This window comes from Mauremys reevesii, linkage group 21 (assembly GCF_016161935.1).
Source record: "Mauremys reevesii isolate NIE-2019 linkage group 21, ASM1616193v1, whole genome shotgun sequence".
Lineage (NCBI taxonomy): Eukaryota > Metazoa > Chordata > Testudines > Geoemydidae > Mauremys > Mauremys reevesii.
This window is the reverse complement of record NC_052643.1, coordinates 20,361,114-20,382,801: the sequence shown is the minus strand read 5'-3', so window position 1 is coordinate 20,382,801 and position 21,688 is coordinate 20,361,114. Positions and strand designations below refer to the sequence as shown.

The 21,688-nt window shown below is 50.4% G+C and overlaps 3 long non-coding RNA genes across 7 annotated transcripts; all 3 read right to left on the bottom strand.

Annotated features, from left to right (window-relative positions):
- Positions 1 to 326: 326 nt before the first annotated feature.
- LOC120387799 lies at positions 327 to 1,417 on the bottom strand. Its single transcript, XR_005590353.1, has 2 exons — positions 1,280 to 1,417; positions 327 to 924 (listed from the first exon to the last, which is right to left on the bottom strand). It is a non-coding gene; the product is annotated as an uncharacterized LOC120387799 (long non-coding RNA).
- A 202-nt stretch (positions 1,418 to 1,619) lies between these two features.
- LOC120387793 lies at positions 1,620 to 15,152 on the bottom strand. Of its 4 annotated transcripts, XR_005590344.1 has the most exons (7): positions 14,979 to 15,152; positions 5,082 to 6,959; positions 4,652 to 4,770; positions 4,132 to 4,256; positions 3,487 to 3,833; positions 2,879 to 3,132; positions 1,620 to 2,714 (listed from the first exon to the last, which is right to left on the bottom strand). It is a non-coding gene; the product is annotated as an uncharacterized LOC120387793 (long non-coding RNA). The 4 variants fall into 4 exon arrangements; XR_005590343.1 differs by lacking the exon at positions 14,979 to 15,152 and having other exon boundaries at positions 5,082 to 7,053; XR_005590346.1 differs by lacking the exon at positions 14,979 to 15,152 and having other exon boundaries at positions 4,731 to 4,770; positions 5,082 to 7,053.
- A 977-nt stretch (positions 15,153 to 16,129) lies between these two features.
- Positions 16,130 to 18,700, bottom strand: LOC120387795. 2 transcript variants are annotated; one of them, XR_005590348.1, is made up of 4 exons: positions 18,221 to 18,700; positions 17,556 to 17,709; positions 17,046 to 17,177; positions 16,130 to 16,763 (listed from the first exon to the last, which is right to left on the bottom strand). It is a non-coding gene; the product is annotated as an uncharacterized LOC120387795 (long non-coding RNA). The 2 variants fall into 2 exon arrangements; XR_005590349.1 differs by having other exon boundaries at positions 17,556 to 17,585.
- Positions 18,701 to 21,688: the final 2,988 nt, after the last annotated feature.

Below are 21,688 nucleotides of genomic sequence, written 5' to 3'. Positions count from 1 at the left end.
CACACTGTCTGGAAATGAACAGGTGAGGTGGCGGGGGCTCCTTTCAGACCCTCACTACCACCTCATCCTTCCTCAAGTCCTTTTGCCCTGCCCAATTTACACCGCTCAACCAACCACAACTTTGACCCTTTGTTTTCTTGTGCACAAGAAAGACACCGTCGCACTGATGAGTGTTCAACTGTAGACATTCGGACAGCTCCCTCAGCTGTGTCCAAATTCCAGTCCTTGTGTCTTTTTGGAGATAGACAGAGGAGATTCCTAGGGCTACGTCCGAAGGGATTGATGTGGCTATCCTTTCTGAAATGTGTTGATGTTGAGGTGTTGTAAGCAAATGTGGTGGCATTCACAGCCAGCACCTGGGTGTACCTAACCCTACTAACAGGACTGCGTCACAAGGAAGAGAGATCTTTTCTGGTAAAGGTTAGGGAGCACAAAGTTATTTTCTTGGTGAGGTAGGAAGGTACGGTAAGTCCGGAAGGGTGTCGCTGAGAGATGGAGGATTGATCAGAAAGGAGACACTCAGCAGGATCCCTCCCTTACCTGTTTATTTCCAGATCTTTTCACATTGGGTACTTCCCCCCGCACACACCGGGTTTAAAGGAGGAGTATTTTACTAAAGAAAGGGTGACCGCCCTGTAATCAGGGTTCAGGCCTCTTTTCTCCTGTCTACATTGGCCCTCTTAATAGCACCCAACATAGTCACTCTGCAGAGCAGATTCTGGCCCCTCCACAGCCACAGAGCCCCGTACCCAAGGAGGAAGCACACGGCCTATGAAGAAAACTACAGCAAGTACAGATGAGGAACAGCCAGTTATGCAGAAACCCGAGGACTATTCATGTCTCCTTAGAAGGATGTCCAGGCTTCTCAGATCCACTTCTGCATATTCTCCTCTGGCAAGGGCTCCTGGACGATTCCTCTTCAAACTAATAAAGACAAGCAAGGACCATCACTAAACAGAGCTCTATGAATGTCCTCATCCCTGCCTCCCTCTCCCATTCCATCTATATCCGCCGGACTCAATGAACAGAGACTGAGTCAACATCCACAGACACTGCCCCACTCTAGCGCCCACTATCCTGCATGATTTTCATCCCCTCCTACTTGTTCATAACTCCCGAGACCAAGCCTGTGGGGATGCACACCTAGCACTCCTGCCCCTGTTCTATGAAGGGAGACGGCACAAGGAGAGGCAAGGACAGAGACAGAGAGAGAAAAAGAGTGTTGGCCAACACACTAGAGAGGAGAGAGAGAAACACAGGAGAAAGGCAAGTAACTCACCATCTGGAGTCATCCTCCTGGATCCAACCTTCTCCTGAGGAGGATACACTGCTTGTGAACAGAGAAATGACAAGCCCCTGAAAATGGGGACCTTGTCTCCCCAGCTAGTCAGGAAACTCTTCTGACAAATCAGCCCCAGCTAACAGGGTGTCTGTACCTGGAGTCAAATTGGCTGATAACAGAACCCTCAGCAAAACAGACACTTATCTCACTGACAGTGACATCTGCTTGGCTCCCAAATGAACGGCTCTTGCCTGGCATGAACAATGCTCACAGGCTCGCTGCTCTCACTCACTTTCCATTGCATGAGGGCAGTAGACTGACGTGACTTATTTTTCCTTGGTACTAAACCCAGCAGAGGAGAGAAAAACAAACAAATTAGCATCTCCATCTGCAATGTCACGTAGTCTCTTCATCTCACATCTCCCATATCCCACGGCTCCGCCATCAAACCATCTCCTATTACTACTTTACATCTGCAACTAGAAGGGATCCATTGTAACTGCACCCAAAATAGTCACTTTGCTCAGGAGACTCTTGTCCCTTCACCAGCCTTAATATCACAATGTCCTGTACCCAGCGAGGAAGCACAAGGCCTGTGAAGTAAACTACAGCGAGTACAGATAAGGAATTGAAAGCACTGACCTCTTACTCACAGCCAGTTGTTCAGAAGGCAGAAAGCTGAGGACTGTTCCTGTCTGGTTAGAACATGTCCAAGCTGCTCAGATCCACCTCTGCCAGTTTCTCCTCCGGCTCGAGCTCCTGGACAATTCCTCTGGAAGTGCAGCTGCAAAAGCCAAGCATGCGCCATCTCTACACACAGCTCTAATGGTACTTGAAATGTTGCCCTCAATCCTGCCTCCCTCTTCCACCCCATCTACATCAGCCCCACTTGAACAGAGACCGATTCAACACTGACAATCACTGCTCCACTCTCGCACCCACTACCCCGCATGGTTTTCGTCCCCTCCTACTACTCCAGGGCTTTCAAGACCTAACCTGTGGAGATGCACACCTCACAGGCCTACCTGTGTCCTAAGAAGGGAGATGGCACAAGGAAAGGAAAGGACAGATTAAGAGAGCGCGTTGGCCAACACACTAGAGAGACAGAGCGAGAAAATGAGAAACATGGGAGGAAGGCAAGCAACTTGTCACCTGGAGTCATCCTCCTGGATCCAACTTTCCGCTGCAGAGGACACACCGATACTGGCCAGAAGACTGAGCAGCCCCTGAAAATAGGAACCTTGTCTCCCTCCTAACCACAGCAGAGCCTTCACCTAACAAGACACTTATCTCACAGACAGTGGTCCTTGCTCCACTCCCAGCTGGATGGCTCTTCCCTGGCATCAACAATGCTTAGAATCTCCCAGCTCTCGCTCCCTTTCCATGGCATGTGCGGAGTGGACTGACTCTCCACTTGGTACTACACCCAGCACTAGGGGGAAAAACAAATCAGTTAGCATCTCAGTCTGCAACGTGCATAGGTTCTTCTTCTCCCATCTACCACACCACAGGGCTCCGCCCTCAACCCTCCTCCCATTACAGCTTTAGCACTACAACTAAAAAGCAGCCCACTGCACCTACATCCAAGATACTCACTCTGCACAGGAGACTTGTGCCTTTGCCTCGTCTGAATCCCACAGAGCACTGTGTCCAATGAAGAAATTCAGAGCCTCTGAACAAAACCGGAGCCAGTACAGATGAGGGATTCCAAGCACTGACCGCTTACTCACAGCCAGTTGTGCAGGAGGCAGAAATCTGAGGACCTTTCATGTCTGCTTAGAAGGATGTCCAGGCTCCTCAGGTCCGCGTCTGCCACTTTCTCCTTCAGCTGCTGCTCCTGGACAATTCCTCTGCAAGCGCAGGAAATGAGCGAAGCAAGAGCCATCACTACACAAAATTCAATTGGTGCAGGTAATCTTGCCCTCATCCCTGCCTATCTACATCAGGCCCACTTGAAGAGAGACAGTCAACATCCACAGTCACCCCTCCACTCTAGCGCCCACTACGATGCATGATTTTCGTCCCCTCCTACTTGTTCATAGCTCCCGAGACCTAGCCTGAGATGCACACATAGCACTCCTGCCCGTGCCCTATGAAGCGAGACAGCAGAGAGAGAGAGTATGTGTGTGTGTGTGGGGGCCAACACAGTAGAGTAGAGTAGAGACGACAGAGAGAGAAACAGAGGAGGAAGGCAAGCAACTCACCACCTGGAGTCATCCCTCATGGATCTAACCTTCTCCTGCCGAGGACACACCAATCCTGGCCAGAGAAATCATCAGCCCCTGAAAATGGGGACCGTGTCTCCCTTAAAACCACAGCTAGTCAGGAACCTTTTCTTACAAACCCACTCCACCTAACGGGGTGTCTCTACCTGTAGCCAGGTGGGCCGTGAGCAGAACCCCCAGCAAAACAGACACTTATCTCAGTGATAGTAGCAGCTGTTCTGCTCCCAGATGGACGGTTCCTGCCTGGCACCAACAACGCTCGCAGTCTCGTCACTCTCACTCATAAGGGCAGTAGACTTTGACATGTGACGTCTTTTTCCTTGGTACTAAAACCAGGGGATAAAACAAGTAAGCTACCGTCTTAGTCAGAAATGTCTCTTAGGCTCTTCTTTTCCCCTCTCACGCACGGCGGGGTTCCGCCCTCTACCCATTACACCTTTAGGACTAAAAGTACAAAGCACCTCTTACAACAACACCCAACAGAGTCACTCTGCACAGCAGACTCTGGCCCCTCCTCACCCTTAATCCCACAGAGCCCTGTACCCAACAAGAAACCACACGATCAATGAAGAATACTACAGTTAGTACAGATGACTGAGTTCAAAGCACTGAGCCCTTACTCACAGCCAGTTATGCAGAAGGCAGAAAACTGAGGACTATTCTTGTTTCCTTAGAAGGATGTCCAGGCTGCTCAGGTCCACTTCTGACATTCTCATCCGGCTGGGGCTCCTGGACGATTCCTCTGCAAACTAATAAAGCCAAGCAAGAACTGTCACTACACAGAGCTCTATGAATGCCCTCATCCCTGCCTCCCTCTCCCATCTCATCTACATCAGCCCGACTCGATGAACAGAGACTGAGTCAACACTGACGGTCACCGCTCCACTCTAGCGCCCACTACCCTGCATGATTTTCATCCCCTCCTACTTCTTCATAGCTCCTGAGACCTAGCCTGTGGGGATACACACCTAGCACTCCTGCCCGTGTCCTATGAAGGGAGACAGCACAAGGAGAGGCAAGGACAGAGACAGATTGTTGGCCAACACACTAGAGAAGAGAGAGAGAGAGAAACACAGAGAAAGGCAAGAAACTGATATGGGCTGTAAGCAGAACCCTCAGCAAAACAGACACTTATCTCACTGACAGTGGCGTCTGCTCGACCCCCACATTGACGTCTGTTGCCTGGCATGAACAATGCTCACAGGCTCGCTGCTCTCACTCACTTTCCATCGCATGAGGACAGTAGACTCTGATGTGTGACTGCTGGGTTTAGTACCAAGGAAGTAAAAGGAAGAAAAAAAATATAATTACCATCTCCGTCTGCAATGTCACGTAGTCTCTTCATTTCACATCTCCCGTATCCCACAGCTCCGCCCTCAACCCATCTCCCATTACTACTTTACAGCTGCAACTAGAAGGGACCCATTTTAACTGCACCCAAAATAGTCACTTTGCTCAGGAGACTCTTGTCCCTTCCCCAGCCTTAATCCCAAAGAGCCTCGTACCCAACGAGGAAGCACACGGCCTATGAAGGAAACAAGAGTGAGTACAGATAAGGAATTGAAAACACTGACTTCTTACTCATAGCCAGTTATCCAGAATGCAGAAAGCTGAGGACTGTTCATGTCTCCTTAGAAGGATGTCCAGGCAGTTCAGGTCCACTTCTGCCAGCTTCTTCTCCAGCTGAGACTCCTGGACAATTCCTCTGCAAACTAATAAAGGCAAGCAAGAACTATCACTACACCAGTGGTTCTCAACCTTTTGTACTGATGATCCCTTTTACATAGAAAGCTTCTGAGTGTGACCCTCCCCTTATAAATTAAAAACACTTTTTGTATATTCAACACCATTATAAATGCTGGAAGCAAAGTGATGTTTAGGATGGAGGATGACATTTCACAAACCCCCAAATAACAACCTTGCGGCCCCCTGACGGGACCTAAACCCCAGTTTGAGAACTCCTGCACTACATAGAGCCCAATTAAGGCCCTCTTCCCTGCGTCGCTTTCGATCTGTCTTAGCCCCACAACACCAACAGTCATCGCTCCAGTCTCACACCGACTGCCCCGCATGATTTTCGTCCCCTCCTACTTCTTTATGGCTCCCAAGACACAACCTGTGGGGGTGCACACCTAGCTCGCCTGCCGATATCCTAAGAAGGGAGACAGCACAAGGAAAAGCAAGGACAGATTGAGAAAGAGTGTTGGCCAACACACTAGAGGAGAGAGAGAGAGAGAGAGAAACACGAGAGAAAGGCAAGCAATTCACCACCTGGACTCATTCTCCTAGATGCAACCTTCTACTGCGTAGGACACACTGCTCCTGGCCAGAAAACTGAGCAGCCCCTAAAAATGGGGATCTTCTCTCTCTCTCAAAACCACAGCTAGTCAGGAACCTTTTCTTACAAACACAGCCTCAGCAAACGGGGCATCCCTTTCAGGAGCAAGGTGGGCCATGAGCAGAGCAATCACCAAAACAGACACTTATCTCATTGACAGTGATGACTCTTCCATTCCCAGTTGGACGGCTTTTTCAAGGCATCAATAATTCTTGCAGTCCCATCACTCTCGCTCACTTTCCATCGTATGGGGGCAGTAGACTCTGACTTGTCACTTCTTTTCCCTTGGTACTAAATCCAGCGGAAAAACAAGTCAGTCACCATCTCAATTGGCAATGTTGGGTAGCCGCTTCTTTTTGCCTCTCCCACATGGTGGGGTTCTGCCCTGAACCCTCCTCCCATCACGCCTTTATGACTACAAGTAGAAAGCACCCCTTGCGACAACACCTGAAATAGTCACTCTGCACAGATGACTCTGGTCAGACACACCAAACCTGTGGGGAAAACACACAGAAATTGTGCTTCTTTTTGCCTTGTAACTTATTGCTTCTTGTAGCTTTTTGCTTCCAGCAAGCACGGACAAGGAGGAGCAAAGGGGACGGCTAGTTGAGGTGCACAGCGGGCCCACCACAGTCCCAGACTGCATGCCAGGGGAGATCTAGTCATTGAGTGTTGGGGTTCTTAGGGACTGGCTTGTTTTGGCCTTGTTTTCAAATGGGTTTATCTTGATTTTTGGCTTATTGTCAAAGTCGGGGTGCTTATTTCCCCAGTGAAAGTTAGCAATTGTGACTCTGGTCCTTTCCCCAGCCTTAATCCCAAAGAGCCCCACACCCAACAAGGAAGCAAACAAAGTGTGAAGAAAATCACAGAAAGTACAGATGAGGAATTCCAAGCACTGACCACTTACCCACAGCCAGTTATGCACGAGGCAGAAAGCTGAGGACTGTTCATGTCTCCTTAGAAGAATGTCCAGGCTCCTCAGGCCCACGTCTGCCAATTTCTCCTCTGGCTGCTGCTCCTGGACAATTCCTCTACAAGTGCAGCAAATAAGCCAAGCAAGAGCCCTCACTACAAAAAATTCAATTGGTGCGTGAAATCTTGCCCTCATCCCTGCCTCCCACATCAGCCCCACTAGAGCAGAGACTCAGTCAACACCCACAGTCACCGCTTCACTCTAGCGCCCACTGCCCTGCATCATTTCGGTCCCCTACTTGTTCATAGCTCACAAGACCTAGCCTGTGGGGATGCATACCTAACACACCTGCCCGTGTCCTACGAAGGAAGACAGCACAAGAAGAGGCAAGGACAGAGAGAGTGAGAGACAGACAGAGAGTGTGTGTTGGCCAACACATTAGAGGAGAGAGAGAGAAAAACGTGGGAGGGAGTCAAGAAACTCACCAGCTGGAGTCATCCCCCTGAATCTAATATGCTGCGGAGGACACACTGGTCCTGGCCAGAGACATGAGCAGCCCCTGAAAATGGGGACATCGTCTCCCTTGTAACCACAACTAGTCAGGAACCTTTTCTTACAAACCCAGCCCCAGCTAACGGGGCGTCCCTACCGGGAGCAAGATGGGCCTTGAGCAGAGCGATCACCAAAGAAGACACTTATCTCATTGAGAGTGGTGGCGGTTCCGCTCCCAGATGGACGCCTTCTGCGTCACATCAACAACGCTTGCAGACTCATCGCTCTTGCTCTCTTTCCATTGCACGAGGGCAGTAGACTCTGGCCTGTGACTTCTTTTCTCTTGCTACTAAACCCAGCACAAGGGGGAAAAACAAATCAGTTACCCTTTCAGTCAGCAACTTTGGGTAGGCTCTTATTTTCCTCTGCAAACTAATAAAGTCAAGTAAGTACCATCACTACACACAGCACTACTGGTGCATTTAATCTTGCCCTCATCCCTGCTTCCCTCTCCCATCCCATCTACATCCGCTTGACTCGATGAACAGAGACTGAGTCAACATCCACAGACACCGCTCCACTCTAGCGCCCAATACCCTGCATGATTTTCATCTCCTCCTATTTGTTCATAGCTCCCGAGATCTAGCCTGTGGGGATGCACACCTAGCACTCCTATCCATGTCCTATGAAGGGAGACAGCACAAGAAGCAGCAAGGACAGAGAGGGTGAGAGACAGACAGACAGAGTGTGTGTTGGCCAACACATTAGAGGGGAGAGAGAGAGAAAAAAAACATGGGAGGGAGTCTAGAAACTCAAGAGCTGGAGTCTTCCCCCTGGATCGAACCTTCTGCTGCAGAGGACACACCCCTCCTGGCCAGAGAAATGACCAGCCCCTGAAAATGGGGACCTTGTCTCCTTCATAACCACTAGTTAGGAACCTTTTCTTACAAACCCAGACCTTGCTAATGGGGTGTCCCTACCAGGAGCTGAGCTGTGAGCAGAGCAATCACCAAACCAGACACTTCTCAGTGACAATGACCTCTGCTCGGCTCCCAGATGGACGGCTCTTGCCTGGCATGAACAATGCTCACAGGCTCGCTGCTCTCACTCACTGTCCATCGCATGAGGGCAGTAGACTCCGACGTGTGACTTCTTTTTCCTTGGTACTAAACCCAGCAGAGGGGAGAAAAGCAAAAAAAGAAAACAGCATCTCCGTCTGCAATGTCACGTAGTCTCTTCATTTTACAGCTCCTCTATCCCACGGTTCTGCCCTCAACCCATCTCCCATCACTACTTTACACCTGCAACTAGAAGGGACCCATTGTAACCCAAAATAGTCACTTTGCTCAGGAGACTCTTGGCCCTTCCCCCACCTTAATGCCAAAGAGCCTCATGCCCAACGAGGAAGCACACGGCATGTGAAGAAAAGTACAGCAAGAACAGATGAGGAATTCAAAGCACCGACAGCTAACTCACAGCCAGTTATGTGGGAAGCAGAAAGCCGAGGACTGTTCGTGTCTGCTCAGAAGGATGTTCAGTTTCCTCATGTCCACATCTGCCAACCTCTCCTCCGGCTACGGCTCCTGGGAAATTCCTCTGGAAATGGATCTGCAAAAGACAAGCATGAGCCATCACTACACACATCTCCACTGATGCTTGAAATCTTGCCCTCATCCCTGCCTCCCTCTTCCAGCCCATCTACATCTGCCAAACTTGATGAACAGAGACCAAGTTAACACTGACAGTCACCCCTCCACTCCCGCGCCCGCTACCTTGCACAATTTTCGTCCCCTCCTACTTCATCATGGCCCCCGAGACCTACCCTGTGGGGATGCACACCAAGCACACGTGCTCGTGTCGTACGAAGGGAGACAGCACAAGGAAAAGCAAGGACAGAAAGAGAAAGGATGTGTGTTGGCCAACGTACTGGAGAAGAGAGAGACAGAAAAAAAAAACACAGGAGGAAGGCAAGCAACTCGCCACCTGGAATCAACCTCCTGGATCCAACTTTTTCTGCAGAGGACACAGCGCTTGTGAACAAAGAAATGAGCAGCCCCTGAAAATGGGGACCTTGTCTCCTTCAGAACCACACCTAGTCAGGAATATTTTGTTACAAACCCAGTCCCAGCTAATGGGGCATTTGTATCTGGATTCAGGTGGGCAGTGAGCAGAGCAATCACCAAAACAGATACTTATCTCATTGACAGTGGCGGCTGCTCCGCTCCCAGCTGGACGGCTCTTGCCTGGCATCCAAAATGCTTGCAATCTCGTCGCTCTCACTCGCTTTCCGTAACGTGAGGTGAGCCGACGCTGACCCTCCACTTCTTTTCTCTTGGTCCTGAACCCAGCACAAGGGGGTGGAGGAGAAACAAACGAGTTAGCATCTCAGTTGGCAACATCACATAAGTTCTTCTCCCATTTACCGCACCCCAGACCTCCACCCATAACCCTTCTTCCGTTACACCTTCAGGACCACAACTAGAAAGCAGCCTGTTGCACCTACACTCAAAACAGCCACTCTGCACAGGAGACTTGTGCCTTTCCCTCCTCTTAATCCCACAGAGCCATGTACCCGACCAGGAACAAAACTGGAGCGAGAACAGATGAGGAATTCGAAGCACCGACCGCTTACTCACAGCCAGAAAGCTGAGGACTGTTAATCTGTGCTTAGAACGATGTCCAGGCTGCCCAGGTCCGCGTCTACTAGTTTCTCCTCCTGCTGCTGCTCCCCGATGATTTCTCTGCAAGTGCAGCAAATAAGCCAAGTAAGAGCCATCGCTACACAAAATACAATTGATGCGTGAAAACTTGCCCTCATCCCTGCCTCCCTCTCCCATCCCATCCACATCAGCCCCACTAGAGCAGAGACTCAATCAACACCCACAGTCACCGCTCCACTCTAGCGCCCACTGTCCTGCATCTTTTCGGTCCCCTACTTGTTCATAGCTCACAAGACCTAGCCTGTGGGGATGCACACCTAACACACCTGCCCGTGTCCTATGAAGGGAGACAGCACAAGGAGAGGCAAGGACAGAGAAAAAGAGAGAGAGACAGTGTGTGTTGGCCAACACATTAGAGGGGAGAGAGAGAGAAAAATGTGGGATGGAGTCAAGAAACTCAACAGCTGGAGTCATCCTCCTCAATCCAACCTTCTGCTGCATAGGACACACTGTTTGTGGATAGAGAAAAGACCAGCCCCTGAAAATGGGGACCTTGTCTCCCTCATAACCACAGCAGGTCAGGAATCTTTTCCTACAAACCGAGCCCCAGCTAATGACTAGTCTCAGCCTGGAGGCAGATGGGCCGTTACCGGAGTCCTCCCCAAACCAGACACTTATCTCACTGATGGTGACGGCTGCTCCACTCCCAGATCGATGGCATCGCCATAGGCTGGCATCGACAACACTTGTGGTCTCCCGGCTCTTGGTGCTTTCCATCTCACAACGGGGGTGGGCTCTTACCCTTCACTTCTTTCTCCGTGGTACTAAGCACAAGAGAAGAGGGAAAAACAGAAGTTATCATCGGAATCTGCAGTGTTGTGTACGTGGTTGTTCTCCCATCTCCCATTACACCTTTATAGCTCCATGGAGTCATGAAGAATCCCCTAGCTACCACCTGAGCTGGAACAAGAGCTGTACCAGGGAAAGAATTGTGCCCAAGCCTGGATGGGGTCCAGTCTGAGGAAAAAACTTACTGAAGCATCTCTGAGGGTGAGATTATCTATGTTCAGTTTGATTAGACAAGATTTGTGCTTTTTAATTCGCTTGGTGACTCACTTTGTTCTGTCTGTTACTATTTGGAACCACTTAAATCCTACTTTCCGTATTAATAAGTAAAAAGTGATTTTATCAATTAACCCAGAGTTAACCTGGAGGGGGGGCAAACAGCTGTGCATCTCTCTCTATCAGTGTTACAGAGGATGAACTATGTTTGAGTTTACTCCGTATAAGCTTTATGCAGGGTAAAACGGATTTATTTGTGTTTGTACACCATTGGGAGTTGGGCATCTGAGTGCTAAAGACAAGCACACTTCTGTGAGCTGTTTTCAGGTCAACCTGCAGCTTTGGGGCAAGTAATTCAGACCCTGGGTCTATGTTGGAGCAGATGGGAGTATCTGGCTCAGCAAGAGGGTGCTAGAGTCCTGAGCTAGCAGGGAAAGCAGGGGCAGAGGTAGACTTGGCACATCAGTTGGCAGCTCCCGGGGGGGGGGGGTGTCTGTGATCCAACCCATCACAGGGGCCATCACTGCCCAAAGTTCTATTGGTGTGTGAGATGCCGCCCTCCCTCTCCCACCCACCGTACATCAGCCCCACTTGATGAACAGAGTCAGAGTCAACTCCCACAGTCACCCCCACCACTACCAATGGAGGATCTAGTACCCATCATGCTTCTCTTCCCCCTCCCAATGCCCCAGTGGGATGCAGGCTCTCCAGCCCTAGACTGTGAGCATCCACCATTGCCCATGTTCTATGCAAGGAGACAAGGAGAGAGACAGAAAGAGAGAGCGCGCACATGTTGGCCAACATATGAGAGCAGAGATACACGTACAGGAAGGAGGTAAACTCAGCACCTGTAGTCACCTTCCTGGCTCTCCACAAAGAGAGTTATCGCACTTTGGGAAGACTCCATAGCACCTGACAATTCCTTGAGAGGGCACAAAGAATTCCCCCGAGCTTATCGTGCCCCCGTGAGATGCTGAGGCTTTTCCTCAGGGGCCCTCCCCATACTCACAAATTCTCTCCACTGACAAGAGTATTTGCAGCCCTCCCTCAATACTGAACTTCAGCAAGTTTCCATTTGCTCTTACTCTGCAGATCCTTGTCCGGCTTCCATCCCTAGGGATGGGTTCCGGGTGGCTGTTCCTTCCTTGGTCTCTGCCACAGGTTGGCCGATCTCTCATCTGAACAATCTCAGTACGACTGAAAAGAGAGAGAGAGAGAGAGAGAATGAACACTTGTAAGCTAGGTCACCATTTGTGCATGGAAGAACAACGGAGACACACGTCACTGGCTGCTGCTCCCTCCTTTATTCTTCTTCAGCTTACCCAGGGCCTAAAATACTCACCACTCCTAAGGAGCTACAGCCCTCTAGGAAAGGGACAATCCCAGACCACTGCCAGCCACAGGCAGAGCTGGACCTTCCCCAGGACCCATCCCATGGATAGGAGAAGCATCTCTCTGCTCTCCACGAGGCACCTCACTATGCAGATACTGGATAGAGAAATATCATTTCACAAAAACATGCACCTGCTCCTCCAACATTACAAGAGCGCTCCTCGGCTCCACTGCAAAGCGAAACAGCTAGATTGTGCAGGTCCGCTTCCTGCAGATGCTCCGCTGCCCTCTGCAAGAACAGCAAACCACCTATGGAAGAGCCATCACTGCCAAAAACACTACAGGTGCACAAGACCTTCCAGTACCTGCCTCCACTCTCACACACACTTCCCCGCATTATTTTCGTCCTCTCCTACTTCGCATGCTTCCCGAGACCTGGCCTCTGGGGATACACAGCTAACTCACCTGCCTGTGTGCAATGAAGTGAAACAGCAGAAAAAGAGGCAAGGACAGACTGACAGAGTGTGTTGGCCAACACTAGAGAAGAGAGAGAGAAAGAAACACGGGAGGAAGGCAAGCAACTCGCCACCTGGAACCTACCTTTTCTGCAGAGGACACATCGCTTGTCAGCAGAGAAATGAGCAGACCCTGAAAATGGGGACCCAGTCTCCCTCATAACCACAGCTAGTCATGAACATTTTGTTACAAACCCAGGCCCAACTAACAAGACGTCCCTACCTGGAGCCAGATGGGCCATGAGCAGAGCTCTCACCAGAACAGACACTTATCTCACTGACAGAAGTAGCTGCTCCGCTCCCAGATGCATGCCTAATGCTTGATTTTGACAATGCTCGTGGTCTCATCACTCTCGCTCACTTTCCATCGCATGAGGACAGTAGACTCTGACCGTGACTTCTTTTTCCTTGGTACTAATCTCAGCAGAGGGAGTGAAACAAAAAAAAATTAGCATCTCCAACTGCAATGTCACGTAGTCTCTTCATTTCACGTCTCCGTATCCCAGCCCTCAACCCATCTCCCTTTACTACTTTACAATTGCAACTGGAAGGCACCCATTGTAAAGGCACCCATAAAAACATAAGAATGGCCAAACTGGCTTAGACCAAAAGATCCATCCAGCCCAGTATCCTGGCCATTGCCAGGTACCCCAGAGGAATTAACCCAACGGGTAATTATCAAGTGATCTCTCTCCTGCCATCCATCTCCACCCTCTGAAAAACAGAGGCTAGGGACATCATTCCTTACCCATCCTGGCTAATAGCCATTAATGGACCTAACCTCTATGAATTTATCCAGTTCTCTTTTAAACCCTGTTATAGTCCTGGCCTTCACGAGTTCCACAGGTTGACTGTGCGCTGCGTGAAGAAGAACTTCCTTTTATTTATTTTAAACCTGCTGCCCATTAATTTCATTTGGTGGCCCCTAGTTCTTATATTATAGGAAGTAAACTTATTTTTCCTTATTCACTTTTTCCACACCTCTCGTGATTTTATATACCTCTATCATATGCCCCCTTAATCTCCTCTTTTCCAAGCTGCAAAGTCCTAGCCTCTTTAATCTCTCCTCATATGGGATCCATTCTGAACCCCTAATCATTTTAGTTGCCCTTCTCTGAACCTTTTCTAATGCCAGTATATCTGTTTTGAGATGAGACCACATCTGTACCCAGTATTCAAGATGTGGGAGTACCATGGATTTATATAAGGACAGCAAGATATTCTCTGCCTTATTCTCTATTCCTCTTTTAATGATTCCAAACATCCTGTTTGCTTTTTTGACTGCCGCTGCACACTGCGTGGACATTGTCGGAAAACTATCCACGATGACCCTAAGATCTCTTTCCTGATTAGTTGTAGCTAAATTAGCCCCCATCATATTTTATGTATAGTTGGGGTTGTTTTTTCCAATGTGCATTACTTCACATTTATCCACACGAAATTTCATTTGACATTTTGTTGCCCAATCACTTAGTTAAATCCAATGAACACTGAATAACTTAAAAAAATCCCATAAACTATCTTGAGCAATTTAGTATCATCTGCTATCTTTGCCACCTCACCTTTCTCCAGATTATTTATGAATAAATTGAATAGGATCGGTCCTAGCATTGACCCTTGGGGAACACAACTAGTTACCCCTCTCCATTCTGAAAATTTACCATTAATTCCTACCCTTTGTTCCCTGTCTTTTAAGCAGTTCTCAATCCATGAAAGGATCTTCACTCTTTTCCAGTGATAACTTTATTTTCATAAGAGCCTTTGGTGAAGGACCTTATCAAAGGCTTTCTGGAAATCTAAGGACACTTGGTCCCAAAATAGTCACTTTGTTCAGGAGATTCTTATCCCTTCCCCAGCCTTAATCCCAGAGTCTCATAACAAACGAGGAAGCACACGGCCTGTGAAGAAAACTACAGCGAGCAGAGGTGAGGAATTGAAAGTGCTCATCTCTTACTCACAGGCAGTTATGCAAAAGGCAGAAAGATGAGGAATATTCATGTCTCCTTAAAAGGATGTCCAGGCTGCTGAGGTCCACTTCTGCATATTCTCGTCCGGCGAGGGCTCCTGGATGATTCCTCTGCAAACTAATAAAGTCAATTAAGTACCATTATCACTACTCAGAGCTCTATTAGTGCATTTAATCTTGCCCTCATGCCCACCTCCCTCTCCCATCCCATCCACATCAGCCCCACTTGATGAACAGTAACCAAGTCAACATCGACAGTCTACACTCCACTCTAGTGCCCACTACTCTGCATGATTTTCATCCCCTCTTACTTGTTCATAGCTCCCGAGACCTAGCCTGTGGGGATGCACACGTAACACACCTGCCCGTGTGCTATGAGGGGAGACAGCACAAGGAGATGAAAGGACATAGACAGAGAGAGAAAAAGTGTTGGCCAACACACTAGAGAAGAGACAGAGAGAGAAAGAGCAAGGCAAGAAACTCACCAGCTGGATTCATCCCCCTGGATCCAACCTTCTGCTGCCAAGGACACACTGCTTGTCAACAGACCAATAACCAGCCCCTGAAAATGGGGACCTTGTCTCCCTCATAACAGCAGCTAGTCAGGAATCTTTTCTTACAAACCCAGCCCCAGCTAATGGGGCATCCCTACCTGGAGCCAGGTGGGCCATGAGCAGATCCCTCACCAAACCAGACATTTATCTCACTGACAGCGGTGACTGCTCCGCTCCCAGATGTACAGCTAATGCCCGATTTCGACAATGATCGCGGTCTCGTCTTCCTTCGCATGAGGACAGTAGACTGATACGTGACTTCTTTTCCCTTGGTACTAAACCCCGCACAAGGAGAAAAACAAGCAAGTTACCATCTCAGTAGGCAAATGTCACATTGGCTCTTCTTTTCCCCTCTCCCACATGGGGGAGCTCCGCCCTCAACACTCTTCCCATTACACCTTTAGCATTACAACCAAAAAGCAGCCCTTGCAACAGCACCCGACATAGTCACTCTGCGTAGCAGACTCTGGCCCCTCCCCAGCCTTAATACCACAGAGCCCCGCACCCAACAAGGAGACACACGGCCTGTGAAGAATACTACACCGAGTATAGATGAGGTATTCCACTGGCACCGACTGCTTACTCACAGCCAGTTATGCAGGAGGCAGAAAGCTGAGGACTGTTCATGTCTGCTTAGAAGGATGTTCAGGTCCACTTTTGAGAGTCTCTCCTCCAGACAGCGCTCCTGGACAATTCCTCTGCCAGTGCAGTTGCAAAAGCCAAGGATGAGTCAGCATTACACAAAGCTCTGAAGGTATGTGAAATCTTGCCCTAATCTCTGTCTCCCTCTCTCATTTGGTCTACATCAGCCCCAGGCGATGATTAAAGACCAAGTCAACACCCACAGGCACTGCTCCACTGTGGCACCCACTAATATCCATGATTTTCATACCCTCCTAATTTTTCATGGGTCCCAAAGACGTAGACTGTGCGGATACACACCTAGCACCCTTTTCCCGCGACCTACGTAGGGAGACGGCACCAAGAAAGGCAAGGAAGGGAGAATGAAAGAGCGAGAGTGTTGGCCAACACAATAGAGAAGACAGAGAAACATGGGAGGAAGGCAAGTAACTCGACACCTGGAGTCATCCTCTAGATGCTACCTTCTGCTGCGTAGGTCACACTGCTCCTGACCAGAGGAATCATCAGCCCCTGAAATTGGGAACCTTGTCTCTCTTACAACCACAGCTAGTCAGGAACCTTTTCTTACAAACCCAGCCCTAGCTAACGGGGCATCCCTACCAGCATCAACGTGGGCCATGAGCAGAGCCCTCACCAAAACAGACACTTATCTCACTGACAGCGACGGCTCTTCTGCTGCCAGATGGACGGCTTTTGCGTGGCATCAACATGCTCACGGGTCTCATCGCTCTCGCTCGCTTTCCATCACATGAGGGCAGTAGACTGGCAAATGACTTCTTTTTCTTTGGTATCAAATCCAGCAGAGGAGGGGGAAAAAAAATAGCATCTCCATCTGCAATGTCGCATAGTCTCTTCATTTCCCATCTCCCGTATCCCAGAGCTTCACCCTCAACCCATCTCCCATTACTGCTTTACAACTGCAAGTCGAAGATACCCATTGTAACGGCACCCAAAATAGTCACTTTCTCAGGAGACTCTGGCCACTCCCTAGCCTTAATCCCACAGAGCCTTGTACCCAACGAGGAAGCACACGGCCTGTGAATAAAAGTACAGCGCTTACTCACAGCCATTTATGCAGGAGGGAGAAAGCTGAGGACTGCTCATGTCTGCTTAGAAGAATGTTCAGGCTGATCAGGTTCACTTCTGAGAGTCTCTCCTCCGGGTAGGGTTCCTGGACAATTCCTGTACCAGCGCAGCTGCAAAAGCCATGCATGATCCAGCATTACACAGTTGTGAAGGTGTGTGAAATCTTGCCCTCATCTCTCGCTCCTCTGCCATTCCATTTACATCAGCCCCACCTGATGAACACAGATCGACTCAAAACCGACAGTCTCCAATCCACTCTCATCCCTTCTACCCCACATAATTTTTGTCCCCTCCTACTTCTTCATTACTCCCGAGACCCAAGCCTGTGGGGAGCACACCTAGCACACCTGCCCATGTGCCATGAAGCAAGACAACGCAAAATGAGGCAAGGACAGATTTAGAGAGAGTGTGTTGGCCAACACAGAGAGAAAAGAGAGAGAGAGAGAGAGAGAGAGATTACCACGGGAGGAAGGCAAGCAACTCCTCACCTGGAATCATCCTCCTGGATCCAAGCTTTTCTGCAGAGGAGACACCGCTTGTGAACAGAGAAATGAGCTGATGCTGAAAATGGGGACCTTGTCTCCCACATATCCACAGCTCATTTTGTTACACACCGAGCCGTAGCTAACTGGGCATCCGTACCTGAAGCCAAGTGAGAAGTGAGCAGAGCCCTCACCTAACAAGACACTTATCACACTGACAGTGACGGCTACTCGGCTCCAAGCTGGACGGCTCTTGCCTGGCATCAGTAATGTTCGCCGTCTCCCCGCTCTTACTTGCTTTCCATCGCATGAGGGGAGCAGACTCTGACCCTCCACTTCTTTTCCCTTGGTACTAAACCCACAGAGCATCGTGTTCAACGAGGAAATTCACAGCCTCTGAACAAAACTGAAGCGAGTACAGATGAGGGATTCCAAACACCGACTGCTTAATTAGAGTCACATGCTTAACAGCCTCACCTGAGTCTTAGCAGGTTAATTGGAGTCAGGTGTTCTCATTAGCCTGGAGCAGCCCCTGCTCTGGTCACTCAGGGAACAGAAAACTACTTATCCAGTGGCAGGTTTATCTCCCTTCTACTACTCTGCTGTTCCCAACTGGCCTGGGTCTATCACAGCAGATACTGGATAGAGAGAGATTTCACAAAAACACACACCTGCTCCTCGAATATCACGAGAGCACTCCTTAGCTCCACTGCCAAGTGAAAAACATCTAGATTGTGCAGGTCTGGTTCCTCCAGATGCTTCTCCTCTGTCTGGGGCGGCTCCATTGGCCTTGAGCGGGCCTCTGCAAGAACAGCAAACCACCTATGGAAGAGCCATCACTGTCCAACATGCTACCGTGCTAGATATTTTACAATACCTGCCTCCACTCTCGCACCCACGACCCCACATAATTTTCATCCCCTCCTACTTCTTCCTGGCTCCCGAGACCTAGCCTGTGGGGATCCACACCTACCCGTGTCCTATAAAGGGAGAAAGCACAGGGAGAGGCAAGGACACAGACAGAGGGAAAGAGAGTGTGTGTTGGCCAACACAGTACAGAAAAGAGAGAGGGAGGGAGGGAGAGAAACGCAGGAGGAGGAGAAGGAACTCGCCAGCTCGAGGCATCCCCCTGGATCCAACCTTCTCTTGCAGAGGACACACTGCTTGTGGATAGAAAAATGAGCAGCCCCTGAAAACGGGGACCTTGTCTCCCTCGTATCCACAGCTAGTCAGGAACCTTTTCTTACAAACCCAGCCCCAGCTAACAGGGTGTCTCTACCTGGAGTCAGATCGGCCGTGAGCAGAACCCTCAGCAAAACAGACACTTATCTCACTGACAGTAGCATCTCCTCGGCTCCCAGATGTACGGCTCTTGCCTGGCCTGAACAATGCTCACAGGCTCGCTGCTCTCACTCACTTGCCATCGCATGAGGGCAGTAGACTCTGACGGTGTGACTTCTTATTCCTTGGTACTAAACCCAGCAGAGGGGAGAAAAAGCAAAAAAAAAATAGCATCTCGGTCTGCAATGTCGCATAGTCTCTTCATTTCACATCTCCTGTATCCCACAGCTCCGCCCTCAAACCATCTCCCGTTACTACTTTACACCTACAACTAGACAGGACCCATTGTAACTGCACCCAAAATGGTCACTTTGCTCAGGAGACTCCTGTCCCTTCCCCAGCCTTAATACCACTGTGCCCGGTACCCAAGGAGGAAGCACATGACCTTTGAAGAAAACTACAGCAAGTACAGATAAGGAATTGAAAGCACTGACCACTTACTCACAGGCAGTTCTTCAGAAGGCAGAAAGCTGAGGACTGTTCATGTCTCCTTAGAAGGATGTCCAAGCTGCTCAGATCCACTTCTGCCAGTTTCTCCTTGGGCTGGGGCTCCTGGACAATTCCTCTGCAAGTGCAGCTGCAAAAGCCAAGCATGAGCCATAACTACACACAGCTCTATTGGTGCTTGAAATCTTGGCCTCATCCCTGCCTCCCTCTTCCATCCCATCTACATCAGCCCCACTCGATGAACAGAGACCGAGTTAACACCAACAGTCACCACCCCACTTTAACGCCTACTGCCCAACATGGTTTTCGTCCCCTCCTACTCCTCCACGGCTTCCAAGACCTAACCTGTGGGGATGCACACCCAGCACACCTGCCCATGTCCTAAGAAGGGAGACAGCATAAGGAAAGGCAAGCATAGAGAGGGTGTGTGTTGGCCAACGTACTAGAGAACAGAGAAACACAGGAGGAAGGCAAGCAACTCTCCACCTGCAGCCATTCTCCTGGATCTAACCTTCTGCTGCAGAGGACACACTGCTCCTGGCCAGAGAACTGAGCTGCCCCTGAAAATGGGGACCTTGTCTCCCTCATAACTACTAGTCGGGAACCTTTTCTTACAAACCCAGGCCCAGCTAACAGAGCACAGGGAACTTAGGGGGGCAGGGAGCTGATGGGGGGCTGCCCGTCCACCCTGGTTCCAAGCCCCCACCAGCTAGCTGAAACGGGCTGCTCTTCCTGCAAGAACTGGATAAACCAGGCAGCTGCCAAGCAACTTAATATGGGAGTGTAATCTATCGCGCCGGGGCTCGACCCTCCTGAGGGCAGGAGGGGAGCCACGCCGACTCACTCCACGTCTTCTGTGGAACCGGCTGAACAACAGTAAACAGGGTTAGGAAGCTCAGGCCCTCGGTTGCAGGGGCTCAGCAGCAACCAGCACAAGGAGCTCAGGCCCTCGGGTGCAAGGGCTCAGCAGCAAACAAACGGTAGTTATATAGGCCCAGGTCCCTAGACCGGAGCATTGGGTGAGGGGGGAAACTGCCATCCGTGAGTGGGGTGGCAGGGGGGACACAGGCCCACCCACTCCACTGTGTCCTAGCCCGGGGCCCTAGCAGCAGCTGTCACCACTGCTGGTCAGTGGGGTCCTGACCGCAACACACTGACATTGGGACCTCTGCGTCTGCAGCCTGACAAGGGTCGGCTACCCCCGGGCTACTTCCACTTTCCCCCTCAGGGCTTACCTCGTCCAGGGCACCGGGTCCAGGCCAGTCAATCAGCATAGGCTCCTCAAGGCCAGGGCTTGGTGGCAGGTCCGGCAGCTCCTCGGGGAAGTCCGGCCAGGCGTGCTCGGGCGGCTCCTCCAGGTAACAGCAGGGACGGGGAGGCTCCAATGGCTCCTCTTCGTAGTGGGCGCAGGGGAGTTCCGGCAGCTCCTCCCGGTACCGGGCCCAGGGAAGCTCCGGTGGTTCCTCTTCGTAGCGGGCGCGAGGAAGCTCCGGCCAATCAGGACAGCTGCCTCAGGCCCTGGAGAGTTCCCAGTCAGGAGCTCCCGACGGCACGTCTGCTCCCTGCGGCGGCTGGGCTCTGACTGAGCTCTGGCAGCCAGCTTTTCTACTTCCTGTCCCGCCCCTTGACTTCCGGGGGGCGGGGACAGGTGGTGGTGGCTCCGCCCACTTACGTGTCTGCGAGGGCACTCCCTCTGCTGGGCAGGAGGGGAGCCACACCGACTCACTACAGGGAGCATTGCGCAATGTTAAACGAGCATGTTCCCTAATTGATCAGCAAAGTAACAACGTTACAACGTTAACCGGGGCGACTTTAAGTGAGGAGTTCAGTGCTTTGAATATAGTATCGCTTACTCACAGCCAGTTATGTGCAAGGCAGAAAGCTGAGGACTGTTAATCTCTGCTTAGAACAATGTCCAAGCTGCTCAGGTCCACGTCTGCCACCTTCTCCTTCGGCTGCTGCTCCTCCATGATTCCTCTAGAAGCGCAGCTGCAAAAGCCAAGCATGAGACATCACTACATACAGCTCTATTGGTGCGTAAAATCCACTCAGTGAATACAGACCGAGTAAACACTGAGTCACCGCTCCACTCTCGCACCCACTGTCCAGCATGATTTTCATCCCCTCATACTTGTTCATAGCTCCCAAGGCCTGTGGGGATGCACACCTAGCATGCCTGCCCGTGTGCTATGAAGGGAGAAGGGATAAGGAGAGGCAAGGACAGAGACAGAGAGAGAGAGAAAGAGTGTTGGCCAACATACTAGAGAAGAGACAGACAGAGAGAGAAACATGGGAGGAAGGGAAGCAACTCGTCACCTGGAGTCATCCCCCTGGATCTCACCTTCTGATGC